Here is a 23,874-nt window from a genome sequence, read left to right as displayed (position 1 = left end):
AATGCGGAGAAATTACTGTTTGTGCATTTACAATATTCATTGATTTTTGCCATTGAAAAACGTCCAGAAATGTTTGAAGCTACTGACTGAAAGAAAGAAGCTGGCATCTCACTCTCTTTGAGTCTTCTTTATCATGCTAAGAGGAGCAGGAAAAAGCAAAAAATTTCAGAATTGCACCTTGCAATGCGGAGAAATTACTGTTTGTGCATTTACAATATTCATTGATTTTTGCCATTGAAAAACATCATGTTATTCATATACCAGAAATGTTTGAAGCTACTGACTGAATGAAAAGAGCTGGCATCTCACTCTCTTTGAATCTTCTTTATCATGCTAAGAGGAGCAGGAAAAAGCAAAAAATTTCAGAATTGCACATTGCAATGTGGAGAAATTACTGTTTGTGCATTTACAATATTCATTGATTTTTGCCTTTGAAAAACGTCCAGAAATGTTTGAAGCTACTGACTGAATGAAAAGAGCTGGCATCTCACTCTCTTTGAATCTTCTTTATCATGCTAAGAGAAGCAGGAAAAAGCAAAAAATTTCAGAATTGCACCTTGCAATGCGGAGAAATTACTGTTTGTGCATTTACAATATTCATTGATTTTTGCCATTGAAAAACATCATGTTATTCATATACCAGAAATGTTTGAAGCTACTGACTGAATGAAAAGAGCTGGCATCTCACTCTCTTTGAATCTTCTTTATCATGCTAAGAGGAGCAGGAAAAAGCAAAAAATTTCAGAATTGCACCTTGCAATGTGGAGAAATTACTGTTTGTGCATTTACAATATTCATTGATTTTTGCCATTGAAAAACGTCCAGAAATGTTTGAAGCTACTGACTGAATGAAAGGAGCTGGCATCTCACTCTCTTTGAATCTTCTTTATCATGCTAAGAGGAGCAGGAAAAAGAAAAAAATTTCAGAATTGCACCTTGCAATGCGGAGAAATTACTGTTTGTGCATTTACAATATTCATTGATTTTTGCCATTGAAAAACATCATGTTATTCATATACCAGAAATGTTTGAAGCTACTGACTGAATGAAAAGAGCTGGCATCTCACTCTCTTTGAATCTTCTTTATCATGCTAAGAGGAGCAGGAAAAAGCAAAAAATTTCAGAATTGCACCTTGCAATGTGGAGAAATTGCTGTTTGTGCATTTACAATATTCATTGATTTTTGCCATTGAAAAACGTCCAGAAATGTTTGAAGCTACTGACTGAATGAAAGGAGCTGGCATCTCACTCTCTTTGAATCTTCTTTATCATGCTAAGAGGAGCAGGAAAAAGCAAAAATTTCAGAATTGCACCTTGCAATGCAGAGAAATTACTGTTTGTGCATTTACAATATTCATTGATTTTTGCCATTGAAAAACATCATGTTATTCATATACCAGAAATGTTTGAAGCTACTGACTGAATGAAAAGAGCTGGCATCTCACTCTCTTTGAATCTTCTTTATCATGCTAAGAGGAGCAGGAAAAAGCAAAAAATTTCAGAATTGCACCTTGCAATGTGGAGAAATTACTGTTTGTGCATTTACAATATTCATTGATTTTTGCCATTGAAAAACGTCCAGAAATGTTTGAAGCTACTGACTGAATGAAAGGAGCTGGCATCTCACTCTCTTTGAATCTTCTTTATCATGCTAAGAGGAGCAGGAAAAAGCAAAAAATTTCAGAATTGCACCTTGCAATGTGGAGAAATTACTGTTTGTACATTTACAATATTCATTGATTTTCGCCATTGAAAAACATCATGTTATTCATATGCCAGAAATGTTTGAAGCTACTGACTGAATGAAAAGAGCTGGCATCTCACTCTCTTTGAATCTTCTTTATCATGCTAAGAGGAGCAGGAAAAAGCAAAAAATTTCAGAATTGCATCTTGCTATGTAGAGAAATTACTGTTTGTGCATTTACAATATTCATTGATTTTTGCCATTGAAAAACGTCCAGAAATGTTTGAAGCTACTGACTGAATGAAAGGAGCTGGCATCTCACTCTCTTTGAATCTTCTTTATCATGCTAAGAGGAGCAGGAAAAAGCAAAAAATTTCAGAATTGCACCTTGCAATGCGGAGAAATTACTGTTTGTGCTTTTACAATATTCATTGATTTTTGCCATTGAAAAACATCATGTTATTCATATACCAGAAATGTTTGAAGCTACTGACTGAATGAAAAGAGCTGGCATCTCACTCTCTTTGAATCTTCTTTATCATGCTAAGAGGAGCAGGAAAAAGCAAAAAATTTCAGAATTGCACCTTGCAATGTGGAGAAATTACTGTTTGTGCATTTACAATATTCATTGATTTTTGCCATTGAAAAACGTCCAGAAATGTTTGAAGCTACTGACTGAATGAAAGGAGCTGGCATCTCACTCTCTTTGAATCTTCTTTATCATGCTAAGAGGAGCAGGATAAAGCAAAAAATTTCAGAATTGCGCCTTGCAATGCGGAGAAATTACTGTTTGTGCATTTACAATATTCATTGATTTTTGCCATTGAAAAACATCATGTTATTCATATACCAGAAATGTTTGAAGCTACTGACTGAATGAAAAGAGCTGGCATCTCACTCTCTTTGAATCTTCTTTATCATGCTAAGAGGAGCAGGAAAAAGCAAAAAATTTCAGAATTGCACCTTGCAATGTGGAGAAATTACTGTTTGTGCATTTACAATATTCATTGATTTTTGCCATTGAAAAACGTCCAGAAATGTTTGAAGCTACTGACTGAATGAAAGGAGCTGGCATCTCACTCTCTTTGAATCTTCTTTATCATGCTAAGAGGAGCAGGAAAAAGCAAAAAATTGCAGAATTGCACCTTGCAATGCGGAGAAATTACTGTTTGTGCATTTACAATATTCATTGATTTTTGCCATTGAAAAACATCATGTTATTCATATACCAGAAATGTTTGAAGCTACTGACTGAATGAAGAGAGCTGGCATCTCACTTTCTTTGAATCTTCTTTATCATGCTAAGAGGAGCAGGAAAAAGCAAAACATTTCAGAATTGCACCTTGCAATGTGGATAAATTACTGTTTGTGCATTTACAATATTCATTGATTTTTGCCATTGAAAAACATCCTGTTATTCATATACCAGAAATGTTTGAAGCTACTGACTGAATGAAAAGAGCTGGCATCTCACTCTCTTTGAATCTTCTTTATCATGCTAAGAGGAGCAGGAAAAAGCAAAAAATTTCAGAATTGCACCTTGCAATGTGGAGAAATTACTGTTTGTGCATTTACAATATTCATTGATTTTTGCCATTGAAAAACGTCCAGAAATGTTTGAAGCTACTGACTGAATGAAAGGAGCTGGAATCTCACTCTCTTTGAATCTTCTTTATCATGCTAAGAGGAGCAGGAAAAAGCCAAAAATTTCAGAATTGCACCTTGCAATGCTGAGAAATTACTGTTTGTGCATTTACAATATTCATTGATTTTTGCCATTGAAAAACATCATGTTATTCATATACCAGAAATGTTTGAAGCTACTGACTGAATGAAGAGAGCTGGCATCTCACTCTCTTTGAATCTTCTTTATCATGCTAAGAGGAGCAGGAAAAAGCAAAAAATTTCAGAATTGCACCTTGCAATGTGGAGAAATTACTGTTTGTGCATTTACAATATTCATCGATTTTTGCCATTGAAAAACGTCCAGAAATGTTTGAAGCTACTGACTGAATGAAAGGAGCTGGCATCTCACTCTCTTTGAATCTTTTTTATCATGCTAAGAGGAGCAGGAAAAAGCAAAAAATTTCAGAATTGCACCTTGCAATGCGGAGAAATTACTGTTTGTGCATTTACAATAGTCATTGATTTTTGCCATTGAAAAACATCATGTTATTCATATACCAGAAATGTTTGAAGCTACTGACTGAATGAAAAGAGCTGGCATCTCACTCTCTTTGAATCTTCTTTATCATGCTAAGAGGAGCAGGAAAAAGCAAAAAATTTCAGAATTGCACCTTGCAATGTGGAGAAATTACTGTTTGTGCATTTACAATATTCATTGATTTTTGCCATTGAAAAACGTCCAGAAATGTTTGAAGCTACTGACTGAAAGAAAGGAGCTGGCATCTCACTCTCTTTGAATCTTCTTTATCATGCTAAGAGGAGCAGGAAAAAGCAAAAAATTTCAGAATTGCACCTTGCAATGCGGAGAAATTACTGTTTGTGCATTTACAATATTCATTGATTTTTGCCATTGAAAAACATCATGTTATTCATATACCAGAAATGTTTGAAGCTACTGACTGAATGAAAAGAGCTGGCATCTCACTCTCTTTGAATCTTCTTTATCATGCTTAGAGGAGCAGGAAAAAGCAAAAAAATTCAGAATTGCACCCTGCAAGGTGGAGAAATTACTGTTTGTGCATTTACAATATTCATTGATTTTTGCCTTTGAAAAACGTCCAGAAATGTTTGAAGCTACTGACTGAATGAAAGGAGCTGGCATCTCAATCTCTTTGAATCTTCTTTATCATGCTAAGAGAAGCAGGAAAAAGCAAAAAATTTCAGAATTGCACCTTGCAATGCGGAGAAATTACTCTTTGTGCATTTACAATATTCATTGATTTTTGCCATTGAAAAACATCATGTTATTCATATACCAGAAATGTTTGAAGCTACTGACTGAATGAAAAGAGCTGGCATCTCACTCTCTTTGAATTTTCTTTATCATGCTAAGAGGAGCAGGAAAAAGCAAAAAATTTCAGAATTGCACCTTGCAATGTGGAGAAATTACTGTTTGTGCATTTACAATATTCATTGATTTTTGCCATTGAAAAAAGTCCAGAAATGTTTGAAGCTACTGACTGAATGAAAGGAGCTGGCATCTCACTCTCTTTGAATCTTCTTTATCATGCTAAGAGAAGCAGGAAAAAGTAAAAAATTTCAGAATTGCACCTTGCAATGCGGAGAAATTACTGTTTGTGCATTTACAATATTCATTGATTTTTGCCATTGAAAAACATCATGTTATTCATATACCAGAAATGTTTGAAGCTACTGACTGAATGAAAAGAGCTGGCATCTCACTCTCTTTGAATCTTCTTTATCATGCTAAGAGGAGCAGGAAAAAGCAAAAAATTTCAGAATTGCACCTTGCAATGTGGAGAAATTACTGTTTGTGCATTTACAATATTCATTGATTTTTGCCATTGAAAAACGTCCAGAAATGTTTGAAGCTACTGACTGAATGAAAGGAGCTGGCATCTCACTCTCTTTGAATCTTCTTTATCATGCTAAGAGGAGCAGGAAAAAGCAAAAAATTTCAGAATTGCACCTTGCAATGCAGAGAAATTACTGTTTGTGCATTTACAATATTCATTGATTTTTGCCATTGAAAAACGTCCAGAAATGTTTGAAGCTACTGACTGAATGAAAGGAGCTGGCATCTCACTCTCTTTGAATCTTCTTTATCATGCTAAGAGGAGCAGGAAAAAGCAAAAAATTTCAGAATTGCACCTTGCAATGCGGAGAAATTATTGTTTGTGCATTTACAATATTCATTGATTTTTGCCATTGAAAAACATCATGTTATTCATATACCAGAAATGTTTGAAGCTACTGACTGAATGAAAAGAGCTGGCATCTCACTCTCTTTGAATCTTCTTTATCATGCTAAGAGGAGCAGGAAAAAGCAAAAAATTTCAGAATTGCACCTTGCAATGTGGAGAAATTACTGTTTGTGCATTTACAATATTCATTGATTTTTGCCATTAAAAAACGTCCAGAAATGTTTGAAGCTACTGACTGAATGAAAGGAGCTGGCATCTCACTCTCTTTGAATCTTCTTTATCATGCTAAGAGGAGCAGGAAAAAGCAAAAAATTTAAGAATTGCACCTTGCAATGCGGAGAAATTACTGTTTGTGCATTTACAATATTCATTGATTTTTGCCATTGAAAAACGTCCAGAAATGTTTGAAGCTACTGACTGAATGAAAGGAGCTGGCATCTCACTCTCTTTGAATCTTCTTTATCATGCTAAGAGGAGCAGGAAAAAGCAAAAAATTTCAGAATTGCACCTTGCAATGCGGAGAAATTATTGTTTGTGCATTTACAATATTCATTGATTTTTGCCATTGAAAAACATCATGTTATTCATATACCAGAAATGTTTGAAGCTACTGACTGAATGAAAAGAGCTGGCATCTCACTCTCTTTGAATCTTCTTTATCATGCTAAGAGGAGCAGGAAAAAGCAAAAAATTTCAGAATTGCACCTTGCAATGTGGAGAAATTACTGTTTGTGCATTTACAATATTCATTGATTTTTGCCATTAAAAAACGTCCAGAAATGTTTGAAGCTACTGACTGAATGAAAGGAGCTGGCATCTCACTCTCTTTGAATCTTCTTTATCATGCTAAGAGGAGCAGGAAAAAGCAAAAAATTTAAGAATTGCACCTTGCAATGCGGAGAAATTACTGTTTGTGCATTTACAATATTCATTGATTTTTGCCATTGAAAAACATCATGTTATTCATATACCAGAAATGTTTGAAGCTACTGACTGAATGAAAAGAGTTGGCATCTCACTCTCTTTGAATCTTCTTTATCATGCTAAGAGGAGCAGGAAAAAGCTAAAAATTTCAGAATTGCACCTTGCAATGTGGAGAAATTACTGTTTGTGCATTTACAATATTCATTGATTTTTGCCATTGAAAAACGTCCAGAAATGTTTGAAGCTACTGACTGAATGAAAGGAGCTGGCATCTCACTCTCTTTGAATCTTCTTTATCATGCTAAGAGGAGCAGGAAAAAGCAAACAATTTCAGAATTGCACCTTGCAATGCGGAGAAATTACTGTTTGTGCATTTACAATATTCATTGATTTTTGCCATTGAAAAACATCATGTTATTCATATACCAGAAATGTTTGAAGCTACTGACTGAATGAAACGAGCTGGCATCTCATTCTCTTTGAATCTTCTTTATCATGCTAAGAGGAGCAGGAAAAAGCAAAAAATTTCAGAATTGCACCTTGCAATGTGGAGAAATTACTGTTTGTGCATTTACAATATTCATTGATTTTTGCCATTGAAAAACGTCCAGAAATGTTTGAAGCTACTGACTGAATGAAAGGAGCTGGCATCTCACTCTCTTTGAATCTTCTTTATCATGCTAAGAGGAGCAGGAAAAAGCAAAAAATTTCAGAATTGCACCTTGCAATGCGAAGAAATTACTGTTTGTGCATTTACAATATTCATTGATTTTTGCCATTGAAAAACATCATGTTATTCATATACCAGAAATGTTTAAAGCTACTGACTGAATGAAAAGAGCTGGCATCTCACTCTCTTTGAATCTTCTTTATCATGCTAAGAGGAGCAGGAAAAAGCAAAAAATTTCAGAATTGCACCTTACAATGTGGAGAAATTACTGTTTGTGCATTAACAATATTCATTGATTTTTGCCATTGAAAAACGTCCAGAAATGTTTGAAGCTACTGACTGAATGAAAGGAGCTGGCATCTCACTCTCTTTGAATCTTCTTTATCATGCTAAGAGGAGCAGGAATAAGCAAAAAATTTCAGAATTGCACCTTGCAATGTGGAGAAATTACTGTTTGTGCATTTACAATATTCATTGATTTTTGCCATTGAAAAACGTCCAGAAATGTTTGAAGCTACTGACTGAATGAAAGGAGCTGGCATCTCACTCTCTTTGAATCTTCTTTATCATGCTAAGAGGAGCAGGAAAAAGCAAAAAATTTCAGAATTGCACCTTGCAATGCGGAGAAATTACTGTTTGTGCATTTACAATATTCATTGATTTTTGCCATTGAAAAACATCATGTTATTCATATACCAGAAATGTTTGAAGCTACTGACTGAATGAAAAGAGCTGGCATCTCACTCTCTTTGAATCTTCTTTATCATGCTAAGAGGAGCAGGAAAAAGCAAAAAATTTCAGAATTGCACCTTGCAATGTGGAGAAATTACTGTTTGTGCATTTACAATATTCATAGATTTTTGCAGTGAAAAACGTCCAGAAATGTTTGAAGCTACTGACTGAATGAAAGGAGCTGGCATCTCACTCTCTTTGAATCTTCTTTATCATGCTAAGAGGAGCAGGAAAAAGCAAAAAATTTCAGAATTGCACCTTGCAATGCGGAGAAATTACTGTTTGTGCATTTACAATATTCATTGATTATTGCCATTGATAAACATCATGTTATTCATATACCAGAAATGTTTGAAGCTACTGACTGAATGAAAAGAGCTGGCATCTCACTATCTTTGAATCTTCTTTATCATGCTAAGAGGAGCAGGAAAAAGCAAAAAAATTCAGCATTGCACCTTGCAATGTGGAGAAATTACTGTTTGTGCATTTACAATATTCATTGATTTTTGCCATTGAAAAACGTCCAGAAATGTTTGAAGCTACTGACTGAATGAAAGGAGCTGGCATCTCACTCTCTTTGAATCTTCTTTATCATGCTAAGAGGAGCAGGAAAAAGCAAAAAATTTCAGAATTGCACCTTGCAATGCGGAGAAATTACTGTTTGTGCATTTACAATATTCATTGATTTTTGCCATTGAAAAACATCATGTTATTCATATACCAGAAATGTTTGAAGCTACTGACTGAATGAAAAGAGCTGGCATCTCACTCTCTTTGAATCTTCTTTATCATGCTAAGAGGAGAAGGAAAAAGCAAAAAAATTCAGAATTGCACCTTGCAATGCGGAGAAATTACTGTTTGTGCATTTACAATATTCATTGATTTTTGCCATTGAAAAACATCATGTTATTCATATACCAGAAATGTTTGAAGCTACTGACTGAATGAAACGAGCTGGCATCTCACTCTCTTTGAATCTTCTTTATCATGCTAAGAGGAGCAGGAAAAAGCAAAAAATTTCAGAATTGCACCTTGCAATGTGGAGAAATTACTGTTTGTGCATTTACAATGTTCATTGATTTTTGCCATTGAAAAACGTCCAGAAATGTTTGAAGCTACTGACTGAATGAAAGGAGCTGGCATCTCACTCTCTTTGAATCTTCTTTATCATGCTAAGAGGTGCAGGAAAAAGCAAAAAATTTCAGAATTGCACCTTGCAGTGCGGAGAAATTACTGTTTGTGCATTTACAATATTCATTGATTTTTGCCATTGAAAAACATCATGTTATTCATATACCAGAAATGTTTGAAGCTACTGACTGAATGAAAAGAGCTGGCATCTCACTCTCTTTGAATCTTCTTTATCATGCTAAGAGGAGCAGGAAAAAGCAAAAAATTTCAGAATTGCACCTTGCAATGCGTAGAAATTACTGTTTTTGCATTTACAATATTCATTGATTTTTGCCATTGAAAAACATCATGTTATTCATATACCAGAAATGTTTGAAGCTACTGACTGAATGAAAAGAGCTGGCATCTCACTCTCTTTGAATCTTCTTTATCATGCTAAGAGGAGCAGGAAAAAGCAAAAAATTTCAGAATTGCACCTTGCAATGCGGAGAAATTACTGTTTGTGCATTTACAATATTCATTGATTTTTGCCATTGAAAAACATCATGTTATTCATATACCAGAAATGTTTGAAGCTACTGACTGAATGAAAAGAGCTGGCATCTCACTCTCTTTGAATCTTTATCATGCTAAGAGGAGCAGGAAAAAGCAAAAAATTTCAGAATTGCACCTTGCAATGTGGAGAAATTACTGTTTGTGCATTTACAATATTCATTGATTTTTGCCATTGAAAAACGTCCAGAAATGTTTGAAGCTACTGACTGAATGAAAGGAGCTGGCATCTCACTCTCTTTGAATCTTCTTTATCATGCTAAGAGGAGCAGGAAAAAGCAAAAAATTTCAGAATTGCACCTTGCAATGCGGAGAATTTTCTGTTTGTGCATTTACAATATTCATTGATTTTTGCCATTGAAAAACATCATGTTATTCATATACCGGAAATGTTTGAAGCTACTGACTGAATGAAACGAGATGGCATCTCACTCTCTTTGAATCTTCTTTATCATGCTAAGAGGAGCAGGAAAAAGCAAAAAATTTCAGAATTGCACCTTGCAATGTGGAGAAATTACTGTTTGTGCATTTACAATATTCATTGATTTTTGCCATTGAAAAACGTCCAGAAATGTTTGAAGCTACTGACTGAATGAAAGGAGCTGGCATCTCACTCTCTTTGAATCTTCTTTATCATGCTAAGAGGAGCAGGAAAAAGCAAAAAATTTCAGAATTGCACCTTGCAATGCGGAGAAATTACTGTTTGTGCATTTACAATATTCATTGATTTTTGCCATTGAAAAACATCATGTTATTCATATACCAGGAATGTTTGAAGCTTCTGACTGAATGAAAAGAGCTGGCATATCACTCTCTTTGAATATTCTTTATCATGCTAAGAGGAGCAGGAAAAAGCAAAAAATTTCAGAATTGCACCTTGCAATGTGGAGAAATTACTGTTTGTGCATTAACAATATTCATTGATTTTTGCCATTGAAAAACGTCCAGAAATGTTTGAAGCTACTGACTGAATGAAAGGAGCTGGCATCTCACTCTCTTTGAATCTTCTTTGTCATGCTAAGAGGAGCAGGAAAAAGCAAAAAATTTCAGAATTGCACCTTGCAATGCGGAGAAATTACTGTTTGTGCATTTACAATATTCATTGATTTTTGCCATTGAAAAACATCATGTTATTCATATACCAGAAATGTTTGAAGCTACTGACTGAATGAAAAGAGCTGGCATCTCACTCTCTTTGAATCTTCTTTATCATGCTAAGAGGAGCAGGAAAAAGCAAAAAATTTCAGAATTGCACCTTGCAATGTGGAGAAATTACTGTTTGTGCATTTACAATATTCATTGATTTTTGCAGTGAAAAACGTCCAGAAATGTTTGAAGCTACTGACTGAATGAAAGGAGCTGGCATCTCACTCTCTTTGAATCTTTTTTATCATGCTAAGAGGAGCAGGAAAAAGCAAAAAATTTCAGAATTGCACCTTGCAATGCGGAGAAATTACTGTTTGTGCATTTACAATATTCATTGATTTTTGCCATTGAAAAACATCATGTTATTCATATACCAGAAATGTTTGAAGCTACTGACTGAATGAAAAGAGCTGGCATCTCACTCTCTTTGAATCTTCTTTATCATGCTAAGAGGAGCAGGAAAAAGCAAAAAATTTCAGAATTGCACCTTGCAATGTGGAGAAATTACTGTTTGTGCATTTACAATATTCATTGATTTTTGCCATTGAAAAACGTCCAGAAATGTTTGAAGCTACTGACTGAATGAAAGGAGCTGGCATCTCACTCTCTTTGAATCTTCTTTATCATGCTAAGAGGAGCAGGAAAAAGCAAAAAATTTCAGAATTGCACCTTGCAATGCGGAGAATTTACTCTTTGTGCATTTACAATATTCATTGATTTTTGCCATTGAAAAACATCATGTTATTCATATACCAGAAATGTTTGAAGCTACTGACTGAATGAAACGAGATGGCATCTCACTCTCTTTGAATCTTCTTTATCATGCTAAGAGGAGCAGGAAAAAGCAAAAAATTTCAGAATTGCACCTTGCAATGTGGAGAAATTACTGTTTGTGCATTTACAATATTCATTGATTTTTGCCATTGAAAAACGTCCAGAAATGTTTGAAGCTACTGACTGAATGAAAGGAGCTGGCATCTCACTCTCTTTGAATCTTCTTTATCATGCTAAGAGGAGCAGGAAAAAGCAAAAAATTTCAGAATTGCACCTTGCAATGCGGAGAAATTACTGTTTGTGCATTTACAATATTCATTGATTTTTGCCATTGAAAAACATCATGTTATTCATATACCAGAAATGTTTGAAGCTTCTGACTGAATGAAAAGAGCTGGCATCTCACTCTCTTTGAATATTCTTTATCATGCTAAGAGGAGCAGGAAAAAGCAAAAAATTTCAGAATTGCACCTTGCAATGTGGAGAAATTACTGTTTGTGCATTAACAATATTCATTGATTTTTGCCATTGAAAAACGTCCAGAAATGTTTGAAGCTACTGACTGAATGAAAGGAGCTGGCATCTCACTCTCTTTGAATCTTCTTTATCATGCTAAGAGGAGCAGGAAAAAGCAAAAAATTTCAGAATTGCACCTTGCAATGCGGAGAAATTACTGTTTGTGCATTTACAATATTCATTGATTTTTGCCATTGAAAAACATCATGTTATTCATATACCAGAAATGTTTGAAGCTACTGACTGAATGAAAAGAGCTGGCATCTCACTCTCTTTGAATCTTCTTTATCATGCTAAGAGGAGCAGGAAAAAGCAAAAAATTTCAGAATTGCACCTTGCAATGTGGAGAAATTACTGTTTGTGCATTTACAATGTTCATTGATTTTTGCCATTGAAAAACGTCCAGAAATGTTTGAAGCTGCTGACTGAATGAAAGGAGCTGGCATCTCACTCTCTTTGAATCTTCTTTATCATGCTAAGAGGTGCAGGAAAAAGCAAAAAATTTCAGAATTGCACCTTGCAGTGCGGAGAAATTACTGTTTGTGCATTTACAATATTCATTGATTTTTGCCATTGAAAAACATCATGTTATTCATATACCAGAAATGTTTGAAGCTACTGACTGAATGAAAAGAGCTGGCATCTCACTCTCTTTGAATCTTCTTTATCATGCTAAGAGGAGCAGGAAAAAGCAAAAAATTTCAGAATTGCACCTTGCAATGTGGAGAAATTACTGTTTGTGCATTTACAATATTCATTGATTTTTGCCATTGAAAAACGTCCAGAAATGTTTGAAGCTACTGACTGAATGAAAGGAGCTGGCATCTCACTCTCTTTGAATCTTCTTTATCATGCTAAGAGGAGCAGGAAAAAGCAAAAAATTTCAGAATTGCACCTTGCAATGCGGAGAATTTACTCTTTGTGCATTTACAATATTCATTGATTTTTGCCATTGAAAAACATCATGTTATTCATATACCAGAAATGTTTGAAGCTACTGACTGAATGAAACGAGATGGCATCTCACTCTCTTTGAATCTTCTTTATCATGCTAAGAGGAGCAGGAAAAAGCAAAAAATTTCAGAATTGCACCTTGCAATGTGGAGAAATTACTGTTTGTGCATTTACAATATTCATTGATTTTTGCCATTGAAAAACGTCCAGAAATGTTTGAAGCTACTGACTGAATGAAAGGAGCTGGCATCTCACTCTCTTTGAATCTTCTTTATCATGCTAAGAGGAGCAGGAAAAAGCAAAAAATTTCAGAATTGCACCTTGCAATGCGGAGAAATTACTGTTTGTGCATTTACAATATTCATTGATTTTTGCCATTGAAAAACATCATGTTATTCATATACCAGAAATGTTTGAAGCTTCTGACTGAATGAAAAGAGCTGGCATCTCACTCTCTTTGAATATTCTTTATCATGCTAAGAGGAGCAGGAAAAAGCAAAAAATTTCAGAATTGCACCTTGCAATGTGGAGAAATTACTGTTTGTGCATTAACAATATTCATTGATTTTTGCCATTGAAAAACGTCCAGAAATGTTTGAAGCTACTGACTGAATGAAAGGAGCTGGCATCTCACTCTCTTTGAATCTTCTTTATCATGCTAAGAGGAGCAGGAAAAAGCAAAAAATTTCAGAATTGCACCTTGCAATGCGGAGAAATTACTGTTTGTGCATTTACAATATTCATTGATTTTTGCCATTGAAAAACATCATGTTATTCATATACCAGAAATGTTTGAAGCTACTGACTGAATGAAAAGAGCTGGCATCTCACTCTCTTTGAATCTTCTTTATCATGCTAAGAGGAGCAGGAAAAAGCAAAAAATTTCAGAATTGCACCTTGCAATGTGGAGAAATTACTGTTTGTGCATTTACAATGTTCATTGATTTTTGCCATTGAAAAACGTCCAGAAATGTTTGAAGCTGCTGACTGAATGAAAGGAGCTGGCATCTCACTCTCTTTGAATCTTCTTTATCATGCTAAGAGGTGCAGGAAAAAGCAAAAAATTTCAGAATTGCACCTTGCAGTGCGGAGAAATTACTGTTTGTGCATTTACAATATTCATTGATTTTTGCCATTGAAAAACATCATGTTATTCATATACCAGAAATGTTTGAAGCTACTGACTGAATGAAAAGAGCTGGCATCTCACTCTCTTTGAATATTCTTTATCATGCTAAGAGGAGCAGGAAAAAGCAAAAAATTTCAGAATTGCACCTTGCAATGTGGAGAAATTACTGTTTGTGCATTAACAATATTCATTGATTTTTGCCATTGAAAAACGTCCAGAAATGTTTGAAGCTACTGACTGAATGAAAGGAGCTGGCATCTCACTCTCTTTGAATCTTCTTTATCATGCTAAGAGGAGCAGGAAAAAGCAAAAAATTTCAGAATTGCACCTTGCAATGCGGAGAAATTACTGTTTGTGCATTTACAATATTCATTGATTTTTGCCATTGAAAAACATCATGTTATTCATATACCAGAAATGTTTGAAGCTACTGACTGAATGAAAAGAGCTGGCATCTCACTCTCTTTGAATCTTCTTTATCATGCTAAGAGGAGCAGGAAAAAGCAAAAAATTTCAGAATTGCACCTTGCAATGTGGAGAAATTACTGTTTGTGCATTTACAATATTCATTGATTTTTGCAGTGAAAATCGTCCAGAAATGTTTGAAGCTACTGACTGAATGAAAGGAGCTGGCATCTCACTCTCTTTGAATCTTCTTTGTCATGCTAAGAGGAGCAGGAAAAAGCAAAAAATTTCAGAATTGCACCTTGCAATGCGGAGAAATTACTGTTTGTGCATTTACAATATTCATTGATTTTTGCCTTTGAAAAACATCATGTTATTCATATACCAGAAATGTTTGAAGCTACTGACTGAATGAAAAGAGCTGGCATCTCACTCTCTTTGAATCTTCTTTATCATGCTAAGAGGAGCAGGAAAAAGCAAAAAATTTCAGAATTGCACCTTGCAATGTGGAGAAATTACTGTTTGTGCATTTACAATATTCATTGATTTTTGCAGTGAAAAACGTCCAGAAATGTTTGAAGCTACTGACTGAATGAAAGGAGCTGGCATCTCACTCTCTTTGAATCTTCTTTATCATGCTAAGAGGAGCAGGAAAAAGCAAAAAATTTCAGAATTGCACCTTGCAATGCGGAGAATTTACTCTTTGTGCATTTACAATATTCATTGATTTTTGCCATTGAAAAACATCATGTTATTCATATACCAGAAATGTTTGAAGCTACTGACTGAATGAAACGAGATGGCATCTCACTCTCTTTGAATCTTCTTTATCATGCTAAGAGGAGCAGGAAAAAGCAAAAAATTTCAGAATTGCACCTTGCAATGTGGAGAAATTACTGTTTGTGCATTTACAATATTCATTGATTTTTGCCATTGAAAAACGTCCAGAAATGTTTGAAGCTACTGACTGAATGAAAGGAGCTGGCATCTCACTCTCTTTGAATCTTCTTTATCATGCTAAGAGGAGCAGGAAAAAGCAAAAAATTTCAGAATTGCACCTTGCAATGCGGAGAAATTACTGTTTGTGCATTTACAATATTCATTGATTTTTGCCATTGAAAAACATCATGTTATTCATATACCAGAAATGTTTGAAGCTTCTGACTGAATGAAAAGAGCTGGCATCTCACTCTCTTTGAATATTCTTTATCATGCTAAGAGGAGCAGGAAAAAGCAAAAAATTTCAGAATTGCACCTTGCAATGTGGAGAAATTACTGTTTGTGCATTAACAATATTCATTGATTTTTGCCATTGAAAAACGTCCAGAAATGTTTGAAGCTACTGACTGAATGAAAGGAGCTGGCATCTCACTCTCTTTGAATCTTCTTTATCATGCTAAGAGGAGCAGGAAAAAGCAAAAAATTTCAGAATTGCACCTTGCAATGCGGAGAAATTACTGTTTGTGCATTTACAATATTCATTGATTTTTGCCATTGAAAAACATCATGTTATTCATATACCAGAAATGTTTGAAGCTACTGACTGAATGAAAAGAGCTGGCATCTCACTCTCTTTGAATCTTCTTTATCATGCTAAGAGGAGCAGGAAAAAGCAAAAAATTTCAGAATTGCACCTTGCAATGTGGAGAAATTACTGTTTGTGCATTTACAATGTTCATTGAATTTTGCCATTGAAAAACGTCCAGAAATGTTTGAAGCTGCTGACTGAATGAAAGGAGCTGGCATCTCACTCTCTTTGAATCTTCTTTATCATGCTAAGAGGTGCAGGAAAAAGCAAAAAATTTCAGAATTGCACCTTGCAGTGCGGAGAAATTACTGTTTGTGCATTTACAATATTCATTGATTTTTGCCATTGAAAAACATCATGTTATTCATATACCAGAAATGTTTGAAGCTACTGACTGAATGAAAAGAGCTGGCATCTCACTCTCTTTGAATCTTCTTTATCATGCTAAGAGGAGCAGGAAAAAGCAAAAAATTTCAGAATTGCACCTTGCAATGTGGAGAAATTACTGTTTGTGCATTTACAATATTCATTGATTTTTGCCATTGAAAAACGTCCAGAAATGTTTGAAGCTACTGACTGAATGAAAGGAGCTGGCATCTCACTCTCTTTGAATCTTCTTTATCATGCTAAGAGGAGCAGGAAAAAGCAAAAAATTTCAGAATTGCACCTTGCAATGCGGAGAATTTACTCTTTGTGCATTTACAATATTCATTGATTTTTGCCATTGAAAAACATCATGTTATTCATATACCAGAAATGTTTGAAGCTACTGACTGAATGAAACGAGATGGCATCTCACTCTCTTTGAATCTTCTTTATCATGCTAAGAGGAGCAGGAAAAAGCAAAAAATTTCAGAATTGCACCTTGCAATGTGGAGAAATTACTGTTTGTGCATTTACAATATTCATTGATTTTTGCCATTGAAAAACGTCCAGAAATGTTTGAAGCTACTGACTGAATGAAAGGAGCTGGCATCTCACTCTCTTTGAATCTTCTTTATCATGCTAAGAGGAGCAGGAAAAAGCAAAAAATTTCAGAATTGCACCTTGCAATGCGGAGAAATTACTGTTTGTGCATTTACAATATTCATTGATTTTTGCCATTGAAAAACATCATGTTATTCATATACCAGAAATGTTTGAAGCTTCTGACTGAATGAAAAGAGCTGGCATCTCACTCTCTTTGAATATTCTTTATCATGCTAAGAGGAGCAGGAAAAAGCAAAAAATTTCAGAATTGCACCTTGCAATGTGGAGAAATTACTGTTTGTGCATTAACAATATTCATTGATTTTTGCCATTGAAAAACGTCCAGAAATGTTTGAAGCTACTGACTGAATGAAAGGAGCTGGCATCTCACTCTCTTTGAATCTTCTTTATCATGCTAAGAGGAGCAGGAAAAAGCAAAAAATTTCAGAATTGCACCTTGCAATGCGGAGAAATTACTGTTTGTGCATTTACAATATTCATTGATTTTTGCCATTGAAAAACATCATGTTATTCATATACCAGAAATGTTTGAAGCTACTGACTGAATGAAAAGAGCTGGCATCTCACTCTCTTTGAATCTTCTTTATCATGCTAAGAGGAGCAGGAAAAAGCAAAAAATTTCAGAATTGCACCTTGCAATGTGGAGAAATTACTGTTTGTGCATTTACAATGTTCATTGATTTTTGCCATTGAAAAACGTCCAGAAATGTTTGAAGCTGCTGACTGAATGAAAGGAGCTGGCATCTCACTCTCTTTGAATCTTCTTTATCATGCTAAGAGGTGCAGGAAAAAGCAAAAAATTTCAGAATTGCACCTTGCAGTGCGGAGAAATTACTGTTTGTGCATTTACAATATTCATTGATTTTTGCCATTGAAAAACATCATGTTATTCATATACCAGAAATGTTTGAAGCTACTGACTGAATGAAAAGAGCTGGCATCTCACTCTCTTTGAATATTCTTTATCATGCTAAGAGGAGCAGGAAAAAGCAAAAAATTTCAGAATTGCACCTTGCAATGTGGAGAAATTACTGTTTGTGCATTAACAATATTCATTGATTTTTGCCATTGAAAAACGTCCAGAAATGTTTGAAGCTACTGACTGAATGAAAGGAGCTGGCATCTCACTCTCTTTGAATCTTCTTTATCATGCTAAGAGGAGCAGGAAAAAGCAAAAAATTTCAGAATTGCACCTTGCAATGCGGAGAAATTACTGTTTGTGCATTTACAATATTCATTGATTTTTGCCATTGAAAAACATCATGTTATTCATATACCAGAAATGTTTGAAGCTACTGACTGAATGAAAAGAGCTGGCATCTCACTCTCTTTGAATCTTCTTTATCATGCTAAGAGGAGCAGGAAAAAGCAAAAAATTTCAGAATTGCACCTTGCAATGTGGAGAAATTACTGTTTGTGCATTTACAATATTCATTGATTTTTGCAGTGAAAATCGTCCAGAAATGTTTGAAGCTACTGACTGAATGAAAGGAGCTGGCATCTCACTCTCTTTGAATCTTCTTTGTCATGCTAAGAGGAGCAGGAAAAAGCAAAAAATTTCAGAATTGCACCTTGCAATGCGGAGAAATTACTGTTTGTGCATTTACAATATTCATTGATTTTTGCCTTTGAAAAACATCATGTTATTCATATACCAGAAATGTTTGAAGCTACTGACTGAATGAAAAGAGCTGGCATCTCACTCTCTTTGAATCTTCTTTATCATGCTAAGAGGAGCAGGAAAAAGCAAAAAATTTCAGAATTGCACCTTGCAATGTGGAGAAATTACTGTTTGTGCATTTACAATATTCATTGATTTTTGCAGTGAAAAACGTCCAGAAATGTTTGAAGCTACTGACTGAATGAAAGGAGCTGGCATCTCACTCTCTTTGAATCTTTTTTTATCATGCTAAGAGGAGCAGGAAAAAGCAAAAAATTTCAGAATTGCACCTTGCAATGCGGAGAAATTACTGTTTGTGCATTTACAATATTCATTGATTTTTGCCATTGAAAAACATCATGTTATTCATATACCAGAAATGTTTGAAGCTACTGACTGAATGAAAAGAGCTGGCATCTCACTCTCTTTGAATCTTCTTTATCATGCTAAGAGGAGCAGGAAAAAGCAAAAAATTTCAGAATTGCACCTTGCAATGTGGAGAAATTACTGTTTGTGCATTTACAATATTCATTGATTTTTGCCATTGAAAAACGTCCAGAAATGTTTGAAGCTACTGACTGAATGAAAGGAGCTGGCATCTCACTCTCTTTGAATCTTCTTTATCATGCTAAGAGGAGCAGGAAAGAGCAAAAAATTTCAGAATTGCACCTTGCAATGTGGAGAAATTACTGTTTGTGCATTTACAATATTCATCGATTTTTGCCATTGAAAAACGTCCAGAAATGTTTGAAGCTACTGACTGAATGAAAGGAGCTGGCATCTCACTCTCTTTGAATCTTCTTTATCATGCTAAGAAGAGCAGGAAAAAGCAAAAAATTTCAGAATTGCACCTTGCAATGTGGAGAAATTACTGTTTGTGCATTTACAATATTCATTGATTTTTGCCTTTGAAAAACATCATGTTATTCATATACCAGAAATGTTTGAAGCTACTGACTGAATGAAAAGAGCTGGCATCTCACTCTCTTTGAATCTTCTTTATCATGCTAAGAGGAGCAGGAAAAAGCAAAAAATTTCAGAATTGCACCTTGCAATGTGGAGAAATTACTGTTTGTGCATTTACAATATTCATTGATTTTTGCAGTGAAAAACGTCCAGAAATGTTTGAAGCTACTGACTGAATGAAAGGAGCTGGCATCTCACTCTCTTTGAATCTTTTTTTATCATGCTAAGAGGAGCAGGAAAAAGCAAAAAATTTCAGAATTGCACCTTGCAATGCGGAGAAATTACTGTTTGTGCATTTACAATATTCATTGATTTTTGCCATTGAAAAACATCATGTTATTCATATACCAGAAATGTTTGAAGCTACTGACTGAATGAAAAGAGCTGGCATCTCACTCTCTTTGAATCTTCTTTATCATGCTAAGAGGAGCAGGAAAAAGCAAAAAATTTCAGAATTGCACCTTGCAATGTGGAGAAATTACTGTTTGTGCATTTACAATATTCATTGATTTTTGCCATTGAAAAACGTCCAGAAATGTTTGAAGCTACTGACTGAATGAAAGGAGCTGGCATCTCACTCTCTTTGAATCTTCTTTATCATGCTAAGAGGAGCAGGAAAGAGCAAAAAATTTCAGAATTGCACCTTGCAATGTGGAGAAATTACTGTTTGTGCATTTACAATATTCATCGATTTTTGCCATTGAAAAACGTCCAGAAATGTTTGAAGCTACTGACTGAATGAAAGGAGCTGGCATCTCACTCTCTTTGAATCTTCTTTATCATGCTAAGAAGAGCAGGAAAAAGCAAAAAATTTCAGAATTGCACCTTGCAATGTGGAGAAATTACTGTTTGTGCATTTACAATATTCATTGATTTTTGCCATTGAAAAACATCATGTTATTCATATACCAGAAATGTTTGAAGCTACTGACTGAATGAAAAGAGCTGGCATCTCACTCTCTTTGAATATTCTTTATCATGCTAATAGGAGCAGGAAAAAGCAAAAAATTTCAGAATTGCACCTTGCAATGTGGAGAAATTACTGTTTGTGCATTTACAATATTCATTGATTTTTGCCATTGAAAAACGTCCAGAAATGTTTGAAGCTACTGACTGAATGAAAGGAGCTGGCATCTCACTCTCTTTGAAACTTCTTTATCATGCTAAGAGGAGCAGGAAAAAGCAAAAAATTTCAGAATTGCACCTTGCAATGCGGAGAAATTACTGTTTGTGCATTTACAATATTCATTGATTTTTGCCATTGAAAAACATCATGTTATTCATATACCAGAAATGTTTGAAGCTACTGACTGAATGAAAAGAGCTGGCATCTCACTCTCTTTGAATCTTCTTTATCATGCTAAGAGGAGCAGGAAAAAGCAAAAAATTTCAGAATTGCACCTTGCAATGTGGAGAAATTACTGTTTGTGCATTTACAATATTCATTGATTTTTGCAGTGAAAAACGTCCAGAAATGTTTGAAGCTACTGACTGAATGAAAGGAGCTGGCATCTCACTCTCTTTGAATCTTCTTTACCATGCTAAGAGGAGCAGGAAAAAGCAAAAAAATTCAGAATTGCACCTTGCAATGCGGAGAAATTACTGTTTGTGCATTTACAATATTCATTGATTTTTGCCATTGAAAAACATCATGTTATTCATATACCAGAAATGTTTGAAGCTACTGACTGAATGAAAAGAGCTGGCATCTCACTCTCTTTGAATCTTCTTTATCATGCTAAGAGGAGCAGGAAAAAGCAAAAAATTTCAGAATTGCACCTTGCAATGTGGAGAAATTACTGTTTGTGCATTTACAATATTCATTGATTTTTGCAGTGAAAAACGTCCAGAAATGTTTGAAGCTACTGACTGAATGAAAGGAGCTGGCATCTCACTCTCTTTGAATCTTCTTTATCATGCTAAGAGGAGCAGGAAAAAGCAAAAAATTTCAGAATTGCACCTTGCAATGCGGAGAAATTACTGTTTGTGCATTTACAATATTCATTGATTTTTGCCATTGAAAAACATCATGTTATTCATATACCAGAAATGTTTGAAGCTACTGACTGAATGAAAAGAGCTGGCATCTCACTCTCTTTGAATCTTCTTTATCATGCTAAGAGGAGCAGGAAAAAGCAAAAAATTTCAGAATTGCACCTTGCAATGTGGAGACATTACTGTTTGTGCATTTACAATATTCATTGATTTTTGCAGTGAAAAACGTCCAGAAATGTTTGAAGCTACTGACTGAATGAAAGGAGCTGGCATCTCACTCTCTTTGAATCTTCTTTATCATGCTAAGAGGAGCAGGAAAAAGCAAAAAATTTCAGAATTGCACCTTGCAATGCGGAGAAATTACTGTTTGTGCATTTACAATATTCATTGATTTTTGCCATTGAAAAACATCATGTTATTCATATACCAGAAATGTTTGAAGCTACTGACTGAATGAAAAGAGCTGGCATCTCACTCTCTTTGAATCTTCTTTATCATGCTAAGAGGAGCAGGAAAAAGCAAAAAATTTCAGAATTGCACCTTGCAATGTGGAGAAATTACTGTTTGTGCATTTACAATATTCATTGATTTTTGCAGTGAAAAACGTCCAGAAATGTTTGAAGCTACTGACTGAATGAAAGGAGCTGGCATCTCACTCTCTTTGAATCTTCTTTATCATGCTAAGAGGAGCAGGAAAAAGCAAAAAAATTCTGAATTGCACCTTTCAATGCGGAGAAATTACTGTTTGTGCATTTACAATATTCATTGATTTTTGCCATTGAAAAACATCATGTTATTCATATACCAGAAATGTTTGAAGCTACTGACTGAATGAAAAGAGCTGGCATCTCACTCTCTTTGAATCTTCTTTATCATGCTAAGAGGAGCAGGAAAAAGCAAAAAATTTCATAATTGCACCTTGCAATGTGGAGAAATTACTGTTTGTGCATTTACAATATTCATTGATTTTTGCCATTGAAAAACGTCCAGAAATGTTTGAAGCTACTGACTGAATGAAAGGAGCTGGCATCTCACTCTCTTTGTATCTTCTTTATCATGCTAAGAGGAGCAGGAAAAAGCAAAAAATTTCAGAATTGCACCTTGCAATGCGGAGAATTTACTGTTTGTGCATTTACAATATTCATTGATTTTTGCCATTGAAAAACATCATGTTATTCATATACCAGAAATGTTTGAAGCTACTGACTGAATGAAACGAGATGGCATCTCACTCTCTTTGAATCTTCTTTATCATGCTAAGAGGAGCAGGAAAAAGCAAAAAATTTCAGAATTGCACCTTGCAATGTGGAGAAATTACTGTTTGTGCATTTACAATATTCATTGATTTTTGCCATTGAAAAACGTCCAGAAATGTTTGAAGCTACTGACTGAATGGAAGGAGCTGGCATCTCACTCTCTTTGAATATTCTTTATCATGCTAAGAGGAGCAGGAAAAAGCAAAAAATTTCAGAATTGCACCTTGCAATGCGGAGAAATTACTGTTTGTGCATTTACAATATTCATTGATTTTTGCCATTGAAAAACATCATGTTATTCATATACCAGAAATGTTTGAAGCTTCTGACTGAATGAAAAGAGCTGGCATCTCACTCTCTTTGAATAGTCTTTATCATGCTAAGAGGAGCAGGAAAAAGCAAAAAATTTCAGAATTGCACCTTGCAATGTGGAGAAATTACTGTTTGTGCATTAACAATATTCATTGATTTTTGCCATTGAAAAACGTCCAGAAATGTTTGAAGCTACTGACTGAATGAAAGGAGCTGGCATCTCACTCTCTTTGAATCTTCTTTATCATGCTAAGAGGAGCAGGAAAAAGCAAAAAAAATCAGAATTGCACCTTGCAATGCGGAGAAATTACTGTTTGTGCATTTACAATATTCATTGATTTTTGCCATTGAAAAACATCATGTTATTCATATACCAGAAATGTTTGAAGCTACTGACTGAATGAAAAGAGCTGGCATCTCACTCTCTTTGAATCTTCTTTATCATGCTAAGAGGAGCAGGAAAAAGCAAAAAATTTCAGAATTGCACCTTGCAATGTGGAGAAATTACTGTTTGTGCATTTACAATATTCATTGATTTTTGCAGTGAAAAACGTCCAGAAATGTTTGAAGCTACTGACTGAATGAAAGGAGCTGGCATCTCACTCTCTTTGAATCTTCTTTGTCATGCTAAGAGGAGCAGGAAAAAGCAAAAAATTTCAGAATTGCACCTTGCAATGCGGAGAAATTACTGTTTGTGCA

Source organism: Phyllobates terribilis, unplaced genomic scaffold (assembly GCF_046119375.1).
Source record: "Phyllobates terribilis strain yellow unplaced genomic scaffold, ASM4611937v1 Scaffold_12__6_contigs__length_324123572, whole genome shotgun sequence".
NCBI classification, from domain to species: domain Eukaryota; kingdom Metazoa; phylum Chordata; class Amphibia; order Anura; family Dendrobatidae; genus Phyllobates; species Phyllobates terribilis.
This window is presented reverse-complemented; position numbering follows the sequence as displayed.